Source organism: Salmo salar, chromosome ssa06 (genome assembly GCF_905237065.1).
Source record: "Salmo salar chromosome ssa06, Ssal_v3.1, whole genome shotgun sequence".
Lineage (NCBI taxonomy): Eukaryota > Metazoa > Chordata > Actinopteri > Salmoniformes > Salmonidae > Salmo > Salmo salar.
This window is the reverse complement of record NC_059447.1, coordinates 7,395,001-7,417,500: the sequence shown is the minus strand read 5'-3', so window position 1 is coordinate 7,417,500 and position 22,500 is coordinate 7,395,001. Positions and strand designations below refer to the sequence as shown.

The window sequence follows — 22,500 nt, the reverse complement described above, 5'->3', positions numbered from 1 at the left end:
CCAGCGGCGGTCTGCAGTCCAGAGTCTCCAGCGGCGGTCTGCAGTCCAGAGTCTCCAGCGGCGGGCTGCAGTCCAGAGTCTCCAGCGGCGGTCTGCAGTCCAGAGTCTCCAGCGGCGGTCTGCAGTCCAGAGTCTCCAGCGGCGGTCTGCAGTCCAGAGTCTCCAGCGGCGGTCTGCAGTCCAGAGTCTCCAGTGGCGGTTCCCAGTTCAGAGCCTCCGGCGATGATCCACGGTCCGGTTCCTCCGGCAACGATCCATGGTCCGGTTACACAAAAGCGGAGGGATCAGCGGGCGGAGTGGGGCCGGAGCCGCCACCAAGGGTAGATGCCCACCCGGACCCTCCCCTATATGTTCAGGTTTTGGGGGGGGGGTACTGTCACGCCCTGACCTTAGAGAGACGTTTTATTCCTCTATTTGTTAGGTCAGGGTGTGATGTGGGGTGGGCATTCTATGTTGTATATTTCTTTGTTGTGACTGAGTAGGGTTCCCAATCAGAGGCAGCTGTCTATCGTTGTCTCTGATTGGGAATCATACTTAGGCAGCCTTTTCCCACCTGTGTTTTGTGGGTAGTTATTTTCCTGTTTAGCTTATGTGCCTGACGGAACTGTGCATTTTCGGTTTTCCCTTTTGTTATTTTGTTTGCGTGTTTCTTGCAAATAAATATCATGAACACTTACCACGCTGCGTTTTGGTCCACTTCTCCTTCAACTACAAATGACAAGCGTTACAGTCTGTGTGTAGGCATGAAGTCTTCTACCCCTCTAATCTATAAATATCTATTTGTTACCACTGTCTTCTGATTCTTCTGTACTGCACTAAAACATTGTTTCAATTAACCCAGGTTGGTGTGGCCTTGGTGGGCATTCAACCCAGGTTGTTGTGGCCTTGGTGGGCATTTCAACCCAGGTTGTTGTGGCCTTGGTGGGCATTTCAACCCAGGTTGGTGTGGCCTTGGTGGGCATTTCAACCTAGGTTGGTGTGGCCTTGGTGGGCATTTCAACCCAGGTTGGTGTGGCCTTGGTGGTCATTCAACCCAGGTTGGTGTGGCCTTTGTGGGCATTTCAACCCAGGTTGGTGTGGCCTTGGTGGGCATTTCAACCCATGTTGGTGTGGCATTGGTGGGCATTTCAACCCAGGTTGGTGTGGCCTTGGTGGGCATTTCAACCCAGGTTGGTGTGGCCTTGGTGGGCATTCAACCCATGTTGGTGTGGCCTTGGTGGGCATTCAACCCAGGTTGGTGTGGCCTTGGTGGGCATTTCAACCCAGGTTGGTGTGGCCTTGGTGGGCATTCAACCCATGTTGGTGTGGCTTTGATGGGCATTCAACCCAGGTTGGTGTGGCCTTGGTGGGCATTTCAACCCAGGTTGATGTGGCCTTGGTGGGCATTTCAACTCAGGTTGATGTGGCCTTGGTGGGCATTTCAACCCAGGTTGATGTGGCCTTGGTGGGCATTTCAACCCAGGTTGGTGTGGCCTTGGTGGGCATTTCAACCCAGGTTGGTGTGGCCTTGATGGGCATTCAACCCAGGTTGGTGTGGCCTTGGTGGGCATTTCAAAACAGGTTGGTGTGGCCTTGGTGGGCATTCAACCCAGGTTGGTGTGGCCTTGGTGGGCATTCAACCCAGGTAGTTCTGGCCTTCGTGGGCAGTTAACCTGGCTTGGTATGACCTTGGTTGGCATTCAACCCAGGGTGGAGTGGCCTTGGTGAGCATTCAACCTGGGTTGGTCTGGCCTTCGTGGGCATTCAACCCAGGTAGGTGTGGCCTTGGTGGGCACAGCTCCAATTGAGTTGGTCTGGCCTTAGTGTAGGAGCTGTATCTACTACGCTTTGTTTCGGGACAAACCGGATCACTCCAATGCAGCAAAATGTTTACTTGCCGAAGATTATGGGCTTGAGGTGGCTTCCTTGATCACGCAGCTCGCCAGCCTATGTAAGAAACTAGTGAAAATGCAGAGTGGAATGCTTACATTTTCTACGCCGGTGGCTGGAGGGCATTTGCGCTTGTTGGATGCATCTCCGACTTGTCGTTTGTCGTTATCTGACTGGCCGGTGTTGCTCGGAGCTCCCCCATCTGAACGCGGTGTCAAAGGAGCACAGCAAGAAGAGCAAGACATTCAATGGTGGTTGCATGTCACTGTCAGGGGTGTGTACGGGAGGCGAAGTCAGGTGCAGGAGATCAGAATGTGGTAAACAGGCGCACTTTAATTCCGGTCCAAAATGACAGCTCAAAACAACATAAACGTGCCATAAAACACAGAACTTGACAAAAGTATGGCGCCTGACAAAACCCACATAACAATAAACAATTACACACAAAGACATGGAGGGGAACAGAGGACTAAATATATGCAGTGTGATTATGGAATGAAAACCAGGTGTGTATGGAACAAGACAAAACAAATGGACATATGAGAAATGGAGCGGCGATGGATAGAAAGCCGGTGACGTCGATCACCGAACGCCGCCCGAACAAGGAGAGGAGCCGACTTCGGTGGAAGTCATGACAGTCACGAGCCATGGAAGCCGAAGACAGCGGCCTCCCACAAAGCAGTCTATACTCCCAACGAGAGGCCCGGAGCGGATACAAACAGCACAAAGTTTTGCCGTCTTGGAGCCTGATCTTCCTGCACCTTCGTCGCTTGGGGGGGCCTGTGTCTGCGGCCGCAGTGCCTACGATTTCAAAGTCAACATCGGGAGTTTTAATGACATTATGAAGGGCAGCTCTGAACAGTTGAAACTGGATTTTAAAGAGCTGATTGACTCTCTGCTAGACACTAATAAAAGACACATCATATCTGGCCCTGTGCCCTCTCTGAATCGTGGCATTGAACGCTTTAGCAGGATTCTTTCTCTTCACAACTGGCTACGTGATTATTGCAGCTCAATGGATGTAACTTTTGTTGACAATTTTGATACCTTTTGGAAACAAAACACGTTTTATAAGGAGGATGGGATCCACCCAAAATCATTTGGGTTCCTGGATCCTTTCACAGCACTATAAGGCTGCCTTGAGACACTGACTTATCAATGACCCGAGCCCAGCTCAGCTAATCGATACCATTGTGTCACTGAGTTGTCATAATGCTTCAGCAAATGATCATTATACCAGGGGCATTGGTAGACACTATGTAAGTAACCTAATTTATGTCCCTCTAACTGCCCCGAATGCCTCTGCTGATCCTACAGCTGTTGTATGCAGTAATCATGTGCCTATGAACCAGAAAAGCTGCCTGCCCGTCTGTCTCATCCTGACACGCTCATTACTATGGGACAGCTGGAGATCAAATTTGAATATTGAAACAATGTTGCAAATGTCAGAGAGACAGACAGCAAGGTTGATATAAATCTCCGCTGTTGAATACTAAATGTTAGTTTAAAAAAAAGTGAGATATTGTCTAGATGCTTTTTATAGTGGAGATCAAGTTTATAAATTACCTGGCTGGGCTGATGAGATAGTGGATTGCGCAGTCAGATGGAACAGAGTAAATAGACATTTTAACATCATAGATTTAGCCGATGGTAACTTGTGGAGTAGACACCGGCTGGAATGCATTTTTTTTTATCCAATCAGCTTTCAGGATTACCCAGTGTATAATTTACACCAATGACCTGACCACCCAGAGTACTGCTGAATCATGTGATGTGGTTCACTAAATCATGTGATGTGGATGTGGTTCAGTGAATCATGTGATGTGGATGTGGTTCAGTGAATCATGTGATGTGGATGTGATTCGCTGAATCATGTGATGTGGATGTGGTTCCCTGAATCATGTGATGTGGATGTGGTTCAGTGAATCATGTGATGTGGATGTGGTTCCCTGAATCATGTGATGTGGATGTCTAAGACCTAAAGACTTGGAACACAGTTAATGACTAGGCTTCTGTCCTCTTACCTGCATAGAACTCTGGACTGTAGACTGCACCGACTACTGGGTTCAACTTCCACCCTGGAGAGAGAGAGAGAGACAGAGCGACAGAGAGACAGAGAGAGAGAGAGAGAGAGAGAGAGAGAGAGAAGGAGCGAGAGAGATTAAAAATAAAATTGAGCAGCTGTTGCAGGATAGAAGTGATCTTTCTTATCAAAATATTTTCTAGAAGATAAAGACATAACATATAAGTGGTTTTAAACCCCTCCCACAGAAGCCCAGTGAGTCTTAAATCCCTCCCACAAAATGGCAGTTACTCCCCTCCCACAGAGGCCTGGTGAGTCTCAAACCCCTCCCACAGTGAATCTTAAACCCCTCCCACAGAGGCCCAGTGAGTCTTAACCCCCTCCCACAGAGGCCCAGTGAGTCTTAAACCCCTCCCACAGAGGCCCAGTGAGTCTTAACCCCCTCCCACAGAGGCCCAGTGAGTCTTAAACCCCTCCCACAGAGGCCCAGTGAGTCTTAAACCCCTCCCACAGAGGCCCAGTGAGTCTTAAACCCCTCTCACAGAGGCCCAGTGAGTCTTAACCACCTCCCACAGAGGCCCAGTGAGTCTTAAACCCCTCCCAGAGGCCTGATGAGTGTTAAACCCCTCCCACAGAGACCCAGTGAGTCTTAAACCCCTCCCACAGAGGCCCAGTGTGTCTTAAACCCCTCCCACCGCGGCCTAGTGAGTCTTAAACCCCTCCCACAGAGGCCCAGTGAGTCTTACCATTTGCATAAGGATTGACTGTCTTCTTATTGGTCATTACCCGTGCTGTTGCATTGTTGACCTATCACAGACAGGCTTGTATCAGTGCATTTCCAATAGCAGTCAGCCACATATTAAAACCCAACAGGATGTTGTGATCAATAAAGCAGCATGCTTCCATATCATAATTTGTACATCAATATGTTCCAAAACGTTTTAAGTTGTCATGACAAACATCCATGTCAGTATTTAAACAGGTCATACATAAGTAGTAAAGACTTCATACAAAGCAAATTAAAAAATATTATATTTTCATATTGTAAAAGATTTCCAGCATGCGTAATCCAGTTATGATCTTCAAAAGGAAATTAAATGTAAAAGAAACAACACTGGACAAACAATCAAACAGCTGTGTTGTCATATGAAGGAGCATGCGGTGGAGAGGGGGAAGAACTATCAGGAGGGAAACAACTAACAAAGAACATGGAGGAGGAGGAGGAGGAGGACAGACATGTTTGGAGCATTCTGCAACATCCAGTCATCTTCCAGAGTAAGAAGAACCATCAGACAGACACAAAGCGACATTTAGCATTCACACTCCACCTCACCAAGCCTGGAGCGTCATCGCAACAACAATCAGAGTCATCAACCAAATCAAAACAAAAATAAATACAGAAATAAAAAACTGATCAAATCAACCAATCAATGAATCAGTCAATCAATCAAGTCATTCCAGCTTGAATCACAGCTAACAGAAGGGAAAATTAAAAACAGGGTGCATTGTGGTCCAAAAACACAATCAACGGGTTCCACAGTCCCAGAGTAGAGGTGCAACGAGTCAGTGCATGTCTCAACCAATCAGATTGGGTCACGCATCACGCATCATCAGTCATCATCACGCTAGCAGCTGGATTGAGACACTGAGTGGTAAAACACGCCGTAACACGCAAGAGAAAACATATAATCATAACACAGCTTCAAGAAACACCCAACTCAACCACAAGCCAAAAGAAAGTCACGTGAATTTGAGCGTAGCGAGCGTTCGAGATAGAGTGTGTGAGAGAGAGAAAGAGAGAGAGAGAAAGAGAGAGAAAGAGAGAAAGATAGAGAGAAATAGGGTAGTAATAATACATTTGCAGAATGGCTCGCTTCACACTTACCATTCCCAGACCAGTTTTTGGCCCCGCCCACTTGTTTGTGTTTTGTTACCGTGGTAACAGAGTTGGGGGCGTATACGAGTGGAGCTACCATTGGGAAGATGGAGGAGGGGGGAGATGAGAGAGGAATATGCCTTACTCAAGAGGCCAAAGCAATGGCAGTCATACCCGCAATCACTATGCCAGCGTTTGCCAAACTCTGTCCTCTGGTCCCCAACAGGTTCACGTTTTGGTCAGCTAAACAGCTGAGTCAAATGATAAAAGCTTGTTGATGCGTTGATTATTTGAATCAGCTGTGTTGTGCTAGTGAAAAAACAAAACTGTGCACCTCTTGGTGTCCTGAGGACCGAGTTAGGGAAACCCTGCACTATGCACTAAACTCTCTCTCTTTTAGCTCTCCTGGAGTTCTCTAAAGTTCTCTGTGTGGCTCCCAAAACATATTTTTATTCTTGGATTGTATTTGTGAGTTGCCAAGGAAACCAAATCAATGTTTCTAGAATAGTGTTGGATGAGATGCAAGTGGCAAATATTCATTGTTCTCTTTAGCTTTTATATATTTGACTTTTTCTCCACTGTTTATAGGGGACTGTAGTTTGTAACTTACAGGCCACCGTATATCCCTAACCCTGCAGTGAGGTCACTCACTACCCATGATCCTTCACTGCTTTGTTTACTTCCAGACTTTTCTGAGGAACTGGCTGTAAGCACCCTTTAACTTCAGAAAGACACAACACAATACAGTTGAAGTCGGAAGTTTACATACACCTTAGCCAAATACATTTAAACTCAGTTTTTCACAATTCCTGACATTTAATCCTAGTAAAAATTCCCTGTTTTAGGTCAGTTAGGATCACCACTTTATTTTAAGAATGTGAAATGTCAGAATAATAGTAGAGAGAATGATTTACTTAAGCTTTTATTTCTTTCATCACATTCCCAGTGGATCAGAAGTTTACATACACTCAATTAGTATTTGGTAGCATTGCCTTTAAATTGTTGAACTTGAGTCAAACATTTCAGGTTCAGCTTCCCACAATAAGTTGGGTGAATTTTGGCCCATTCCTCCTGACAGAGCTGGTGTAACTGACTCAGGTTTGTAGGCCTCCTTGCTCACACACGCTTTTTCAGTTCTGCCTACACATTTTCTATAGGATTGAGGTCAGGGCTTTGTGATGGCCACTCCAATACCTTGACTTTGTTGTCCTTAAGCCATTTTGCCACAACTTTGGAAGTATGCTTGGGGTCATTTGTCCAATTGGAAGACCCATTTGCGACCAAGCTTTAACTTCTTGACTGAGATGTTGATTCAATATATCCACATAATTTTCCATCCTCATGATGCCATCTATTTTCTGAAGTGCACCAGTTCCTCCTGCAGCAAAGCACCCCCGTGATGCTGCCACCCCCGTGCTTCATGGTTGGGATGGTGTTCTTCGACTTGCAAGCATCCCCCTTTTTCCTCCAAACATAATGATGGTCATTATGGCCAAACAGTTCTATTTTTGTTTCATCAGACCGGAGGACATTTCACCAAAAAGTATGATCTTTGTCCCCATGTGCAGTTGCAAACTGTAATCTGGCTTTTTTATGGTGGTTTTGGAACAGTGGCTTCTTCCTTGCTGAGCGGCCTTTCAGGTTATGTCAATATAGGACTCGTTTTGCTGTGGATATAGATACTTTTGTACCTGTTTCCTCCAGCATCTTCACTAGGTCCTTTGCTGTTGTTCTGGGATTGATTTGCACTTTTCGCACCAAAGTACGTTCATCTTTAGGAGACAGAACGCAGTATAATGGCTGCGTGGTCACATGGTGTTTATAATTGCGTACTATTGTTTGTACAGATGAACATGGTACCTTCAGGCATTTGGAAATTGCTCCCAAGGATGAAGCAGACTTGTGGAGGTCGACAATTTTTTTTCTGGGGTGTTGGCTGATTTCTTTTGAGTTTCCCATGATGTCAAGCAAAGAGGCACTGAGTTTGATGGTAGGCCTTGAAATACATCCACAGGTACACCTACAATTGACTCCAATTATGTCAATTAGCCTATCAGAAGCTTCTAAAGCCATGACACAATGTTTTGGAATTTTCCAAGCTGTTTAAAGGCACAGTCAACTTAATGTATGTAAACTTCTGACCCACTGGAATTGTGATACAGTGAATTATAAGTGAAATAATCTGTCTGTAAACAGTTGTTGGAACAATTACTTGTGTCATGCACACAGTAGATGTCCTAACCAACTTGCCAAAACTATAGTTTGTTAACAAGAAATTTGTGGAGTGGTTGAAAAACTAGTTTTCATGACTCCAACCTAAGTGTATGTAAACTTCCGACTTGAACTGTATGTACTTCACAACAAACTTCAACTGAAGGTAACAAATGAGCTCTTTTGAAAATAAATCAGGTCATAACAAAATTAAGCAAATCCTGGGAAATATACAACAGTAAACTTGTAGACGTATTAATGGGTATGAACAATAAACCTGACAATAAATCAAAATGGGGGCTGTATGAAGAGAGTTCAGGGAGGGAGGTGATGACGCAGGTGGAGAGACAGGTGACGTGTGGGACAGGGTGGAATGGGGGAGTGAAGCAGACTTTATGCACACACACATTCACACACACACTGACAAAGAGGAAGAGGAGGAGGTAAAGGAGGAAGAGGAGGAGGAAATGGAGGAAGTATTTGTAACATGCACCTCTATTTTACGGCCTTCTACGACCGTGCCGTGTAATTTTTCTCGCGCCCTGTCAGCGTCCGCACTATGCTCGAAAGTTACGAACCCAAAACCCTGCATGCAGGATGGAGAGGGAGAGAACAACATGCATGTTATTCATGTTATTATCATTATAATCATTATTCATATTATTACTGTCATTACTCAAAGTCCTCCAGTCATTACAGAAACAGCCTGGGCTGATGTTCAGTAGAATAAAAGGAGAAAAACATTTTGAAATGTAAAAAGATTAAGCACACTATTATAGGCCCGCTTTAGGCAGGAACCCCCTCTGCTTCAAAACGTTTTCATATCTTCTATCCTCTAACACACATCTCTAACCTCTAGCTTCCTCTAACACACATCTCTAACCTCTAGCTTCCTCTAACACACATCTCTAACCTCTCGCTTCCTCTAACACACATCTCTAACCTCTCGCTTCCTCTAACACATCTCTAACCTCTAGCTTCCTCTAACACATCTCTAACCTCTGGCTTCCTCTAACACACATCTCTAACATCTAGCTTCCTCTAACACACATCTCTAACCTCTAGCTTCCTCTAAAACACATATCTAACCTCTAGCTTCCTCTAAAACACACCTCTAACCTCTAGCTTCCTCTAACACATCTCTAACATCTAGCTTCCTCTAACACATCTCTAACCTCTGGCTTCCTCTAAAACACATATCTAACCTCTAGCTTCCTCTAAAACACACCTCTAACCTCTAGCTTCCTCTAAAACACACCGCTAACCCCTAGTTTCCTCTAAAACACACCTCTAATCTCTAGCTTCCTCTAACACATCTCTAACCTCAAGCTTCCTCTAAAACACATCTCTAACCTTGAGCTTCCTCTAAAACACATCTCTAATCTCCAGCTTCCTCTAAAACACATCTCTAACCTCTAGCTTCTTCTAAAACACACCTCTAACCTCTAGCTTCCTCTAACACACACCTCTAACCTCTAGCTTTCTCTAACACACATCTCTAACCTCTAGCTTTCTCTAACACATCTCTAACCTCTAGCTTCCTCTAACATACATCTTTAACCTCTAGCTTCCTCTAACACACATCTCTAATCGCTAGCTTCCTCTAAAACACATCTCTAACCTCTAGCTTCCTCTAAAACACTCTAACCTCTAGCTTCCTCTACCACACATCTCTAACCTCTAGCTTCCTCTAAAACACATCTCTAACCTCTAGCTTCCTCTAAAACACAACTCTAACCTCTAGCTTCCTCTAAAACACAACTCTAACCTCTAGCTTCCTCTAAAACACATCTCTAACCTCTAGCTTCCTCTAAAACACACCTCTAACCTCTAGCTTCCTCTAAAACACAACTCTAACCTCTAGCTTCCTCTAACACATCGCTAACCTCTAGCTTCCTCTAAAACACATCTCTAACCTCTAGCTTCCTCTAAAACACATCTCTAATCTCCAGCTTCCTCTAAAACACACCTCTAACCTCTAGCTTCCTCTAACACACACCTCTAACCTCTAGCTTTCTCTAACACACATCTCTAACCTCTAGCTTTCTCTCACACATCTCTAACCTCTAGCTTCCTCTAACATACATCTTTAACCTCTAGCTTCCTCTAACACACATCTCTAATAGCTAGCTTCCTCTAAAACACATCTCTAACCTCTAGCTTCCTCTAAAACACTCCTCTAACCTCTAGCTTCCTCTAACACACACCTCTAACCTCTAGCTTCCTCTTAAACACATCGCTAATCTCTAGCTTCCTCTAAAACACATCTCTAACCTCTAGCTTCCTCTAAAACACATCTCTAACCTCTAGCTTCCTCTAAAACACAACTCTAACCTCTAGCTTCCTCTAAAACACAACTCTAACCTCTAGCTTCCTCTAAAACACATCTCTAACCTCTAGCTTCCTCTAAAACACAACTCTAACCTCTAGCTTCCTCTAAAACACTCCTCTAACCTCTAGCTTCCTCTAAAACACATCTCTAACATCTAGCTCCTCTAACACACATCTCTAACCTCTAGCTTCCTCTAAAACACATCTCTAACCTCTAGCTTCCTCTAACATACATCTCTAACATCTAGCTTCCTCTAACACTTCTCTAACCTCTAGCTTCCTCTAACAACTACAATGCAGAAGAGAAACACAACGCATCACCTACCTTAGAGCCCCGCTCGTTAAAAATTATTTCAACGTCTAAGATTTTACCAAATTGCTGGAAGGAAAGACAGAAACAAAGCCAGAGTCAATGACATTCTTTAATGGATGATTTTTCAGTACTACAGCATATGTAGTAGCATTTTACATTTGGAAATGATTCACTTATGGGGGATAAAATAAGTAATTGTAGTGTAATACTCACGCCAAACATTTGCCTGAGGTCTGGGTCCCTGAATCTGAAGGGTATGTTGGAGACATGGAGTCGCTTGGGTTGAGTCTTACTGTTAGAACTGTCAGACGACAGGCTCTGCTGCTGACTGTCTGTCTGAGACTCCTCCTCTGTTTGCTGGGGGGGAGGGAGGGAGGGAGGGAGGGAGGGAGGAGGGAGAGGGGAGGGAGGGAGGAGGGAAAGGGGAGGGAGGGAGAGGGGAGGGAGGGAGGGAGGGAGGGAGGGAGAGGGGAGGGAGAGAGGGAGGGAGAGGGGGAGGGAGAGGGGAGGGAGAGAGGGAGGGAGGGAGGAGGGAGAGGGGAGGGAGGGAGGAGGGAAAGGGGAGGGAGGGGAGGGAAGAGAGAGGTGAGGGAAGAGAGAGGGGAGGGAGAGAGGGAGGGAGGAAGAGGGGAGGGAAGGGAATGAGGGGAGGGAAGAGAAAGGGGAGGGAGGGAGACAGAATTATACACACAAAAAAAACTAAACATAGAAACACATGTTGACCTCTAGTGTCATACTAGAACAGCTGATCTATACTAGAATAACACTAGAGGTGAACAGCTGATCTATAGTAAAATAACACTAGAGGTGAACATCTGGTCTATACTAGAATGACACTAGAGGAGAACAGCTGATCTATACTAGAATGACACTAGAGGTGAACAGCTGATCTATACTAGAATGACACTAGAGGTGAACAGCTGATCTATACTAGAATGACACTAGAGGTGAACATCTGGTCTATACTAGAATGACACTAGAGGAGAACAGCTGATCTATACTAGAATGACACTAGAGGAGAACAGCTGATCTATACTAGAATGACACTAGAGGTGAACAGCTGATCTATACCAGAATGACACTAGAGGTGAACAGCTGATCAATACTAGAATGACACTAGAGGAGAACAGCTGATCTATACTAGAATGACACTAGAGGTGAACAGCTGATCTATACTAGAATGACACTAGAGGTGAACAGCTGATCTATACTAGAATGACACTAGAGGTGAACAGCTGATCTATACTAGAATGACACTAGAGGTGAACAGCTGATCTATACTAGAATGACACTAGAGGAGAACAGCTGATCTATACTAGAATGACACTAGAGGTGAACAGCTGATCTATACCAGAATGACACTAGAGGTGAACAGCTGATCAATACTAGAATGACACTAGAGGAGAACAGCTGATCTATACTAGAATGACACTAGAGGTGAACAGCTGATCTATACTAGAATGACACTAGAGGTGAACAGCTGATCTATACTAGAATGACACTAGAGGTGAACAGCTGATCTATACTAGAATGACACTAGAGGTGAACAGCTGATCTATACTAGAATGACACTAGAGGTGAACAGCTGATCTATACTAAAATAACAATAGACAGACAGACAGACAGACAGACAGACAGACAGACAGACAGACAGACAGACAGACAGACAGACAGACAGACAGACAGACAGACAGACAGACAGACAGACAGACAGACAGACAGACAGACAGACAGACAGACAGACAGACAATACTAAAATGTATAGCCTAAAAACATTGTTAAAACTAATGTTTGATATATGCATCCATAGCTCTGTCTATGAATTTGAGAGTGGTTACATTTCTCCAGCCCCAATCCCACCATTTTTTACGGAAACAGTGTTGGGGGGGGTACGTTTTGTTAATGTTTTAACTGCTGATTGCCACTTTAAGAGTGAATAGTGGACGGAGCTAACAGATGTTAAGATGGAGTTATGGCTTTTCATGTAGTCTTGTTATATACACCTTCTATAGTGGATGGAGAACTATATTTAACTAAGGCCCAAAAGGAGACGTTCATCGTTCAAACCTTCATAGGAGTGTGTTAAATCTCCAAGCTGTTTCCCAAAACTATTGTTACTAAAGTTTAACTAGAAAACGTTACTGCCTGCCACAGACCACTCATAGAACAGCCAAGTCTTTTTCCTACACACTTAGAAAAAAAGGTGATATCGAGAACCTTAAAGGGTTCTTCAGCTGTCCCTATAGGAGAACCTTTTGAAGAACCCTTTTTGGTTACTGGTAGCACTCTTTTGGTTCCATGTAGAACCCTTTTGGTTCCAGGTAGAACTCTTTTGGTTCAAGATAGAACCCTTACTACAGATGCTTCTAAATTAAACCGAAAAAGTGTACTACCTGGAATCAAAAAGGGTTCTACGAGGAACCAAAAAAGGTTGGAACCAAAAAAGGTTCTCCTCTGGGGACAGCCGAAGAACCCTTTTGGAACCCTTTTTTCAAAGAGTTTACCGCGTCACGTTATACACAGAAGATCTCCGCTGAACATAGAATCAAGACGTTTGTTTCTGTGTGACCAGCGATAAAGTCACAAGGAAGTTGACTACAAATGCAAAGTTGACAATATCTTTGCAATAGTTACAAACAAGCGAAGGATAAAAAGCTTCAATAAGAAAACCCAGATGACTGCATTTAAAGATAAATAGCCCACAGTATAGGCTACATAGGACTATATCATTCAATAATTTCACTACCTGACTTCGGCAGTAGCTCTTAGGAGCTGAGTACCGACACCTCAGATTTACTACTGCTTCAGCTCTTGTTCCTCTTGCAGAATATTATCTAAAACAGTATTGTGGAGCTCCTGTTCCTCTTATAGAATATTATCTAAAACAGTATTGTGGAGCTCCTGTTCCTCTTATAGAATATTATCTAAAACAGTATTGTGGAGCTCCTGTTCCTCTTATAGAATATTATCTAAAACAGTATTGTGGAGCTCCTGTTCCTCTTATAGAATATTATCTAAAACAGTATTGTGGAGCTCCTGTTCCTCTTATAGAATATTATCTAAAACAGTATTGTGGAGCTCCTGCACCTAAACATAAACAGTATCGGCACTCAAAATGAGTACCGACACCTATTTCAGTCCAAGTCAAGCACTGATTAAAACTGGAAATAAATGTCATGTTTATTAATTTGACTTCCATTTTGCTAATTACAGGCTGTAACAACATGTGCACAGTGAAGTGATAAACAAACCAGTGATGGAGAGCGTTATCATTGGGAAAGCAGAAAACGAAACCACCTAAATATCTCCAGCCATTAGGTGATTATATATCTCTAGAAACTGATCCGACGTCAGAATTGTAGAACAATGATAATGTTAAGGTAAGACTAGAACAATGATAATGTTAAGGTAAGACTGGAACAATGATAATGTTAAGGTAAGACTTGAACAATGATAATGTTAAGGTAAGACTTGAACAATGATAATGTTAAGGTAAGACTTGAACAATGATAATGTTAAGGTAAGACTTGAATTGAGAAAGCTGATCCGAGACAGCGCTGCCTTTATACCAGACCCAGGGCTCTACTGTCTATATATCCTATAGAGACATCTGATAGAGACAGACCCAGTCCTCTACTGTCTATATATCCTATAGAGACAGACCCAGTCCTCTACTGTCTATATATCCTATAGAGATAGACCCAGTCCTCTACTGTCTATATATCCTATAGAGACAGACCCAGTCCTCTACTGTCTATATATCCTATAGAGACATACCCAGTCCTCTACCGTCTATATATCCTATAGAGACAGAACCAGTCCTTTACTGTCTATATATCCTATAGAGACAGACCCAGTCCTCTACTGTCTATATATCCTATAGAGACATACCCAGTCCTCTACCGTCTATATATCCTATAGAGACAGACCCAGTCCTCTACTGTCTATATATCCTATAGAGACAGACCCAGTCCTCTACTGTCTATATATCCTATAGCGACAGACCCAGTCCTCTACTGTCTATATATCCTATAGCGACAGACCCAGTGCTCTACTGTCTATATATCCTATAGAGACAGACCCAGTCCTCTACTGTCTATATATCCTATAGAGATAGACCCAGTCCTCTACTGTCTATATATCCTATAGAGACAGACCCAGTTCTCTACTGTCTATATATCCTATAGAGACATACCCAGTCCCCTACTGTCTATATATCCTATAGAGACAGACCCAGTCCTCTACTGTCTATATATCCTATAGAGACAGACCCAGTCCTCTACTGTCTATATATCCTATAGAGACAGAACCAGTCCCCTACTGTCTATATATCCTATAGAGACAGACCCAGTCCTCTACTGTCTATATATCCTATAGAGACATACCCAGTCCTCTACCGTCTATATATCCTATAGAGACAGACCCAGTCCTCTACTGTCTATATATCCTATAGAGACATACCCAGTCCTTTACCGTCTATATATCCTATAGAGACAGACCCAGTCCTCTACTGTCTATATATCCTATAGAAACATACCCAGTCCTTTACCGTCTATATATCCTATAGAGACAGAACCAGTCCTTTACTGTCTATATATCCTATAGAGACAGACCCAGTCCTCTACCGTCTATATATCCTATAGAGACAGACCCAGTCCTCTACTGTCTATATATCCTAAAGAGACATCTGATAGAAACAGACCCAGTCCTCTACTGTCTATATATCCTATAGAGATAGACCCAGTCCTCTACTGTCTATATATCCTATAGAGACAGACCCAGTCCTCTACTGTCTATATATCCTATAGAGACAGACCCAGTCCTCTACTGTCTATATATCCTATAGTGACAGACCCAGTGCTCTACTGTCTATATATCCTATAGAGACAGACCCAGTCCTCTACTCTCTATATATCCTATAGAGACAGACCCAGTCCTCTACTGTCTATATATCCTATAGAGACATACCCAGTCCCCTAGTGTCTATTTATCCTATAGAGACAGACCCAGTCCTCTACTGTCTATATATCCTATAGAGACAGACCCAGTCGTCTACTGTCTACGTATCCTATAGAGACATCTGATAGAGACAGACCCAGTCCTCTACTGTCTATATATCCTATAGAGACAGACCCAGTGCTCTACTGTCTATATATCCTATAGAGACAGACCCAGTCCTCTACTGTCTATATATCCTATAGAGACAGACCCAGTCCTCTACTGTCTATATATTCTATAGAGACAGACCCAGTCCTCTACTGTCTATATATCCTATAGAGACAGACCCAGTCCTCTACTGTCTATATATCCTATAGAGACAGACCCAGTCCTCTACTGTCTATATATCCTATAGAGACATCTGATAGAGACCAGACCCAGTCCTCTACTGTCTATATATCCTATAGAGACAGACCCAGTCCTCTACTGTCTATATATCCTATAGAGACAGACCCAGTCCTCTACTGTCTATATATCCTATAGAGACATCTGATAGAGACAGACCCAGTCCTCTACTGTCTATATATCCTATAGAGACAGAACCAGTCCTCTACTGTCTATATATCCTATAGAGACAGACCCAGTCCTCTACTGTCTATATATCCTATAGAGACATCTGATAGAGACCAGACCCAGTCCTCTACTGTCTATATATCCTATAGAGACAGAACCAGTCCTCTACTGTCTATATATCCTATAGAGACAGACCCAGTCCTCTACTGTCTATATATCCTATAGAGACAGACCCAGTCCTCTACTGTCTATATATCCTATAGAGACAGACCCAGTCCTCTACTGTCTATATATCCTATAGAGACAGACCCAGTCCTCTACTGTCTATATATCCTATAGAGACAGAACCAGTCCTCTACTGTCTATATATCCTATAGAGACAGACCCAGTCCTCTACTGTCTATATATCCTATAGAGACAGACCCAGTCCCCTACTGTCTATATATCCTATAGAGACATCTGATAGAGAAAGACCCAGTCCTCTACTGTCTATATATCCTATAGAGACAGACCCAGTCCCCTACTGTCTATATATCCTATAGAGACATCTGATAGAGAAAGACCCAGTCCTCTACTGTCTATATATCCTATAGAAACAGACCCAGTCCTCTACAGTCTATATATCCTATAGAGACAGACCCAGTCCTCTACTGTCTATATATCCTACAGAGACAGAACCAGTCCTCTACTGTCTATATATCCTATAGAGACAGACCCAGTCCTCTACTGTCTATATATCCTATAAAAACAGACCCAGTCCTCTACTGTCTATATATCCTATAGAGACAGACCCAGTCCTCTACTGTCTATATATCCTATAGAGACATCTGATAGAGACAGACCCAGTCCTCTACTGTCTATATATCCTATAAAAACAGACCCAGTCCTCTACCGTCTATATATCCTATAGAGACAGACCCAGTCCTCTACTGTCTATATATCCTATAGAGACAGACCCAGTCCTCTACTGTCTATATATCCTATAGAAACAGACCCAGTCCTCTACTGTCTATATATCCTATAGAGACAGACCCAGTCCTCTACTGTCTATATATCCTATAGAGACAGAACCAGTCCTCTACTGTCTATATATCCTATAGAGACAGAACCAGTCCTCTACTGTCTATATATCCTATAGAGACATACCCAGTCTTCTACCGTCTATATATCCTATAGAGACAGACCCAGTCCTCTACTGTCTATATATCCTATAGAGACATACCCAGTCCTTTACCGTCTATATATCCTATAGAGACAGACCCAGTCCTCTACTGTCTATATATCCTATAGAGACAGACCCAGTCCTCTACTGTCTATATATCCTATAGAGACAGACCCAGTCCTCTACTGTCTATATATCCTATAGAGACAGACCCAGTCCTCTACTGTCTATATATCCTATAGAGACAGAACCAGTCCTCTACTGTCTATATATCCTATAGAGACATACCCAGTCCTCTACCGTCTATATATCCTATAGAGACAGACCCAGTCCTCTACTGTCTATATATCCTATAGAGACATACCCAGTCCTTTACCGTCTATATATCCTATAGAGATAGACCCAGTCCTCTACTGTCTATATATCCTATAGAGATAGACCCAGTCCTCTACTGTCTATATATCCTATAGAGACAGACCCAGTCCTCTACTGTCTATATATCCTATAGAGACAGACCCAGTCCTCTACTGTCTATATATCCTATAGAGACATACCCAGTCCTCTACCGTCTATATATCCTATAGAGACAGAACCAGTCCTCTACTGTCTATATATCCTATAGAGACAGACCCAGTCCTCTACTGTCTATATATCCTATAGAGACAGACCCAGTCCTCTACTGTCTATATATCCTATAGAGACAGACCCAGTCCTCTACTGTCTATATATCCTATAGAGACAGACCAAGTCCTCTACTGTCTAAATATCCTTTAGAGACAGACCCAGTCCTCTACTGTCTATATATCCTACAGACAGACCCAGTCCCCTACTGTCTATATATCCTATAGCGACAGACCCAGTCCTCTACTGTCTATATATCCTATAGAGACAGAACCAGTCCTCTACTGTCTATATATCCTATAGAGACAGACCCAGTCCTCTACTGTCTATATATCCTATAGAGACAGACCGATTCCTCTACTGTCTATATATCCTATAGAGACAGACCCAGTCCTCTACTGTCTATATATCCTATAGAGACAGACCCAGTCCTCTACTGTCTATATATCCTATAGAAACAGACCCAGTCCTCTACAGTCTATATATCCTATAGAGACAGACCCAGTCCTCTACTGTCTATATATCCTATAAAAACAGACCCAGTCCTCTACTGTCTATATATCCTATAGAGACAGACCCAGTCCTCTACTGTCTATATATCCTATAGAGACATCTGATAGAGACAGACCCAGTCCTCTACCGTCTATATATCCTATAGAGACAGAACCAGTCCTCTACTGTCTATATATCCTATAGAGACATACCCAGTCCTCTACCGTCTATATATCCTATAGAGACAGACCCAGTCCTCTACTGTCTATATATCCTATAGAGACATACCCAGTCCTTTACCGTCTATATATCCTATAGAGATAGACCCAGTCCTCTACTGTCTATATATCCTATAGAGATAGACCCAGTCCTCTACTGTCTATATATCCTATAGAGACAGACCCAGTCCTCTACTGTCTATATATCCTATAGAGACAGACCCAGTCCTCTACTGTCTATATATCCTATAGAGACATACCCAGTCCTCTACCGTCTATATATCCTATAGAGACAGAACCAGTCCTTTACTGTCTATATATCCTATAGAGACAGACCCAGTCCTCTACTGTCTATATATCCTATAGAGACAGACCCAGTCCTCTACTGTCTATATATCCTATAGAGACAGACCCAGTCCTCTACTGTCTATATATCCTATAGAGACAGACCCAGTCCTCTACTGTCTATATATCCTATAGAGACAGACCCAGTCCTCTACTGTCTATATATCCTATAGAGACAGAACCAGTTCTCTACTGTCTATTTATCCTATAGAGACAGACCCAGTCCTCTACTGTCTATATATCCTATAGAGACATACCCAGTCGTCTACTGTCTACGTATCCTATAGAGACATCTGATAGAGACAGACCCAGTCCTCTACTGTCTATATATCCTATAGAGACAGACCCAGTCCTCTACTGTCTATATATCCTATAGAGACAGACCCAGTCCTCTACTGTCTATATATTCTATAGAGACAGACCCAGTCCTCTACTGTCTATATATCCTATAGAGACAGACCCAGTCCTCTACTGTCTATATATCCTATAGAAACAGACCCAGTCCTCTACTGTCTATATATCCTATAGCGACAGACCCAGTGCTCTACTGTCTATATATCCTATAGAGACAGACCCAGTCCTCTACTGTCTATATATCCTATAGAGACAGAACCAGTCCTCTACTGTCTATATATCCTATAGAGACAGACCCAGTCCTCTACTGTCTATATATCCTATAGAAACAGACCCAGTCCTCTACAGTCTATATATCCTATAGAGACAGACCCAGTCCCCTACTGTCTATATATCCTATAGAGACATCTGATAGAGACAGACCCAGTCCTCTACTGTCTATATATCCTATAGAGACAGACCCAGTCCTCTACTGTCTATATATCCTATAGAGACAGACCCAGTCCTCTACTGTCTATATATCCTATAGAGACAGAACCAGTCCTCTACTGTCTATATTTCCTATAGAGACAGACCCAGTCCTCTACTGTCTATATATCCTATAGAGACAGACCCAGTCCTCTACTGTCTATATATCCTATAGAGACAGACCCAGTCCTCTACTGTCTATATATCCTATAGAGACAGAACCAGTCCTCTACTGTCTATATTTCCTATAGAGACAGACCCAGTCCTCTACTGTCTATATATCCTATAGAGACAGACCCAGTCCTCTACTGTCTATATATCCTATAGAGACAGACCCAGTCCTCTACTGTCTATATATCCTATAGAGACAGACCCAGTCCTCTACTGTCTATATATCCTATAGAGACAGACCCAGTCCTCTACTGTCTATATATCCTATAGAGACAGAACCAGTCCTCTACTGTCTATATTTCCTATAGAGACAGACCCAGTTCTCTACTGTCTATATATCCTATAGAGACAGACCCAGTCCTCTACTGTCTATATATCCTATAGAGACAGACCCAGTCCTCTACTGTCTATATATCCTATAGAGACAGACCCAGTCCTCTACTGTCTATATATCCTATAGAGACAGACCCAGTCCTCTACTGTCTATATATCCTATAAAAACAGACCCAGTCCTCTACTGTCTATATATCCTATAGAGACAGACCCAGTCCTCTACTGTCTATATATCCTATAGAGACAGACCCAGTCCTCTACTGTCTATATATCCTATAGAGACAGACCCAGTCCTCTACTGTCTATATATCCTTTAGAGACAGACCCAGTCCTCTACTGTCTATATATCATACAGAGACAGACCCAGTCCCCTACTGTCTATATATCCTATAGCGACAGACCCAGTCCTCTACTGTCTATATATCCTATAGAGACAGAACCAGTCCTCTACTGTCTATATATCCTATAGAGACAGACCCAGTCCTCTACTGTCTATATATCCTATAGAGACAGATCCAGTCCTCTACTGTCTATATATCCTATAGAGACAGACCCAGTCCTCTACTGTCTATATATCCTATAGAAACAGACCCAGTCCTCTACAGTCTATATATCCTATAGAGACAGACCCAGTCCTCTACTGTCTATATATCCTATAAAAACAGACCCAGTCCTCTACTGTCTATATATCCTATAGAGACAGACCCAGTCCTCTACTGTCTATATATCCTATAGAGACATCTGATAGAGACAGACCCAGTCCTCTACCGTCTATATATCCTATAGAGACAGACCCAGTCCTCTACTGTCTATATATCCTATAGAGACAGACCCAGTCCTCTACTGTCTATATATCCTATAGAGACAGACCCAGTCCTCTACTGTCTATATATCCTATAGAGACAGACCCAGTCCTCTACTGTCTATATATCCTATAGAGACAGACCCAGTCCTCTACTGTCTATATATCCTATAGAGACAGACCCAGTCCTCTACTGTCTATATATCCTATAGAGACAGACCCAGTCCTCTACTGTCTATATATCCTATAGAGACAGACCCAGTCCTCTACTGTCTATATATCCTATAGAGACAGACCCAGTCCTCTACTGTCTATATATCCTATAGAGACAGACCCAGTCCTCTACTGTCTATATATCCTATAGAGACAGAACCAGTCCTCTACTGTCTATATATCCTATAGAGACAGACCCAGTCCTCTACTGTCTATATATCCTATAGAGACAGACCCAGTCCCCCTACTGTCTATATATCCTATAGAGACATCTGATAGAGAAAGACCCAGTCCTCTACTGTCTATATATCCTATAGAGACAGACCCAGTCCCCTACTGTCTATATATCCTATAGAGACATCTGATAGAGAAAGACCCAGTCCTCTACTGTCTATATATCCTATAGAAACAGACCCAGTCCTCTACAGTCTATATATCCTATAGAGACAGACCCAGTCCTCTACTGTCTATATATCCTATAGAGACAGACCCAGTCCTCTACTGTCTATATATCCTATAGAGACAGACCCAGTCCTCTACTGTCTATATATCCTATAGAGACAGACCCAGTCCTCTACTGTCTATATATCCTATAGAGACAGAACCAGTCCTCTACTGTCTATATTTCCTATAGAGACAGACCCAGTCCTCTACTGTCTATATATCCTATAGAGACAGACCCAGTCCTCTACTGTCTATTTATCCTATAGAGACAGAACCAGTCCTCTACTGTCTATATATCCTATAGAGACATACCCAGTCCCCTACTGTCTATATATCCTATAGAGACAGACCAAGTCCTCTACTGTCTAAATATCCTTTAGAGACAGACCCAGTCCTCTACTGTCTATATATCCTACAGAGACAGACCCAGTCCCCTACTGTCTATATATCCTATAGCGACAGACCCAGTCCTCTACTCTCTATATATCCTATAGAGACAGAACCAGTCCTCTACTGTCTATATATCCTATAGAGACAGACCCAGTCCTCTACTGTCTATATATCCTATAGAGACAGACCCAGTCCTCTACTGTCTATATATCCTATAGAGACAGACCCAGTCCTCTACTGTCTATATATCCTATAGAGACAGACCCAGTCCTCTACAGTCTATATATCCTATAGAGACAGACCCAGTCCTCTACTGTCTATATATCCTATAGAGACAGACCCAGTCCTCTACT

The 22,500-nt window shown here is 43.1% G+C and overlaps 1 pseudogene; it reads right to left on the bottom strand.

The window, feature by feature from the left end:
* LOC106594842 (RNA binding protein fox-1 homolog 1-like) overlaps positions 1-22,500 on the bottom strand; it is a 695,930-nt pseudogene that overhangs the window by 61,653 nt on the left and 611,777 nt on the right.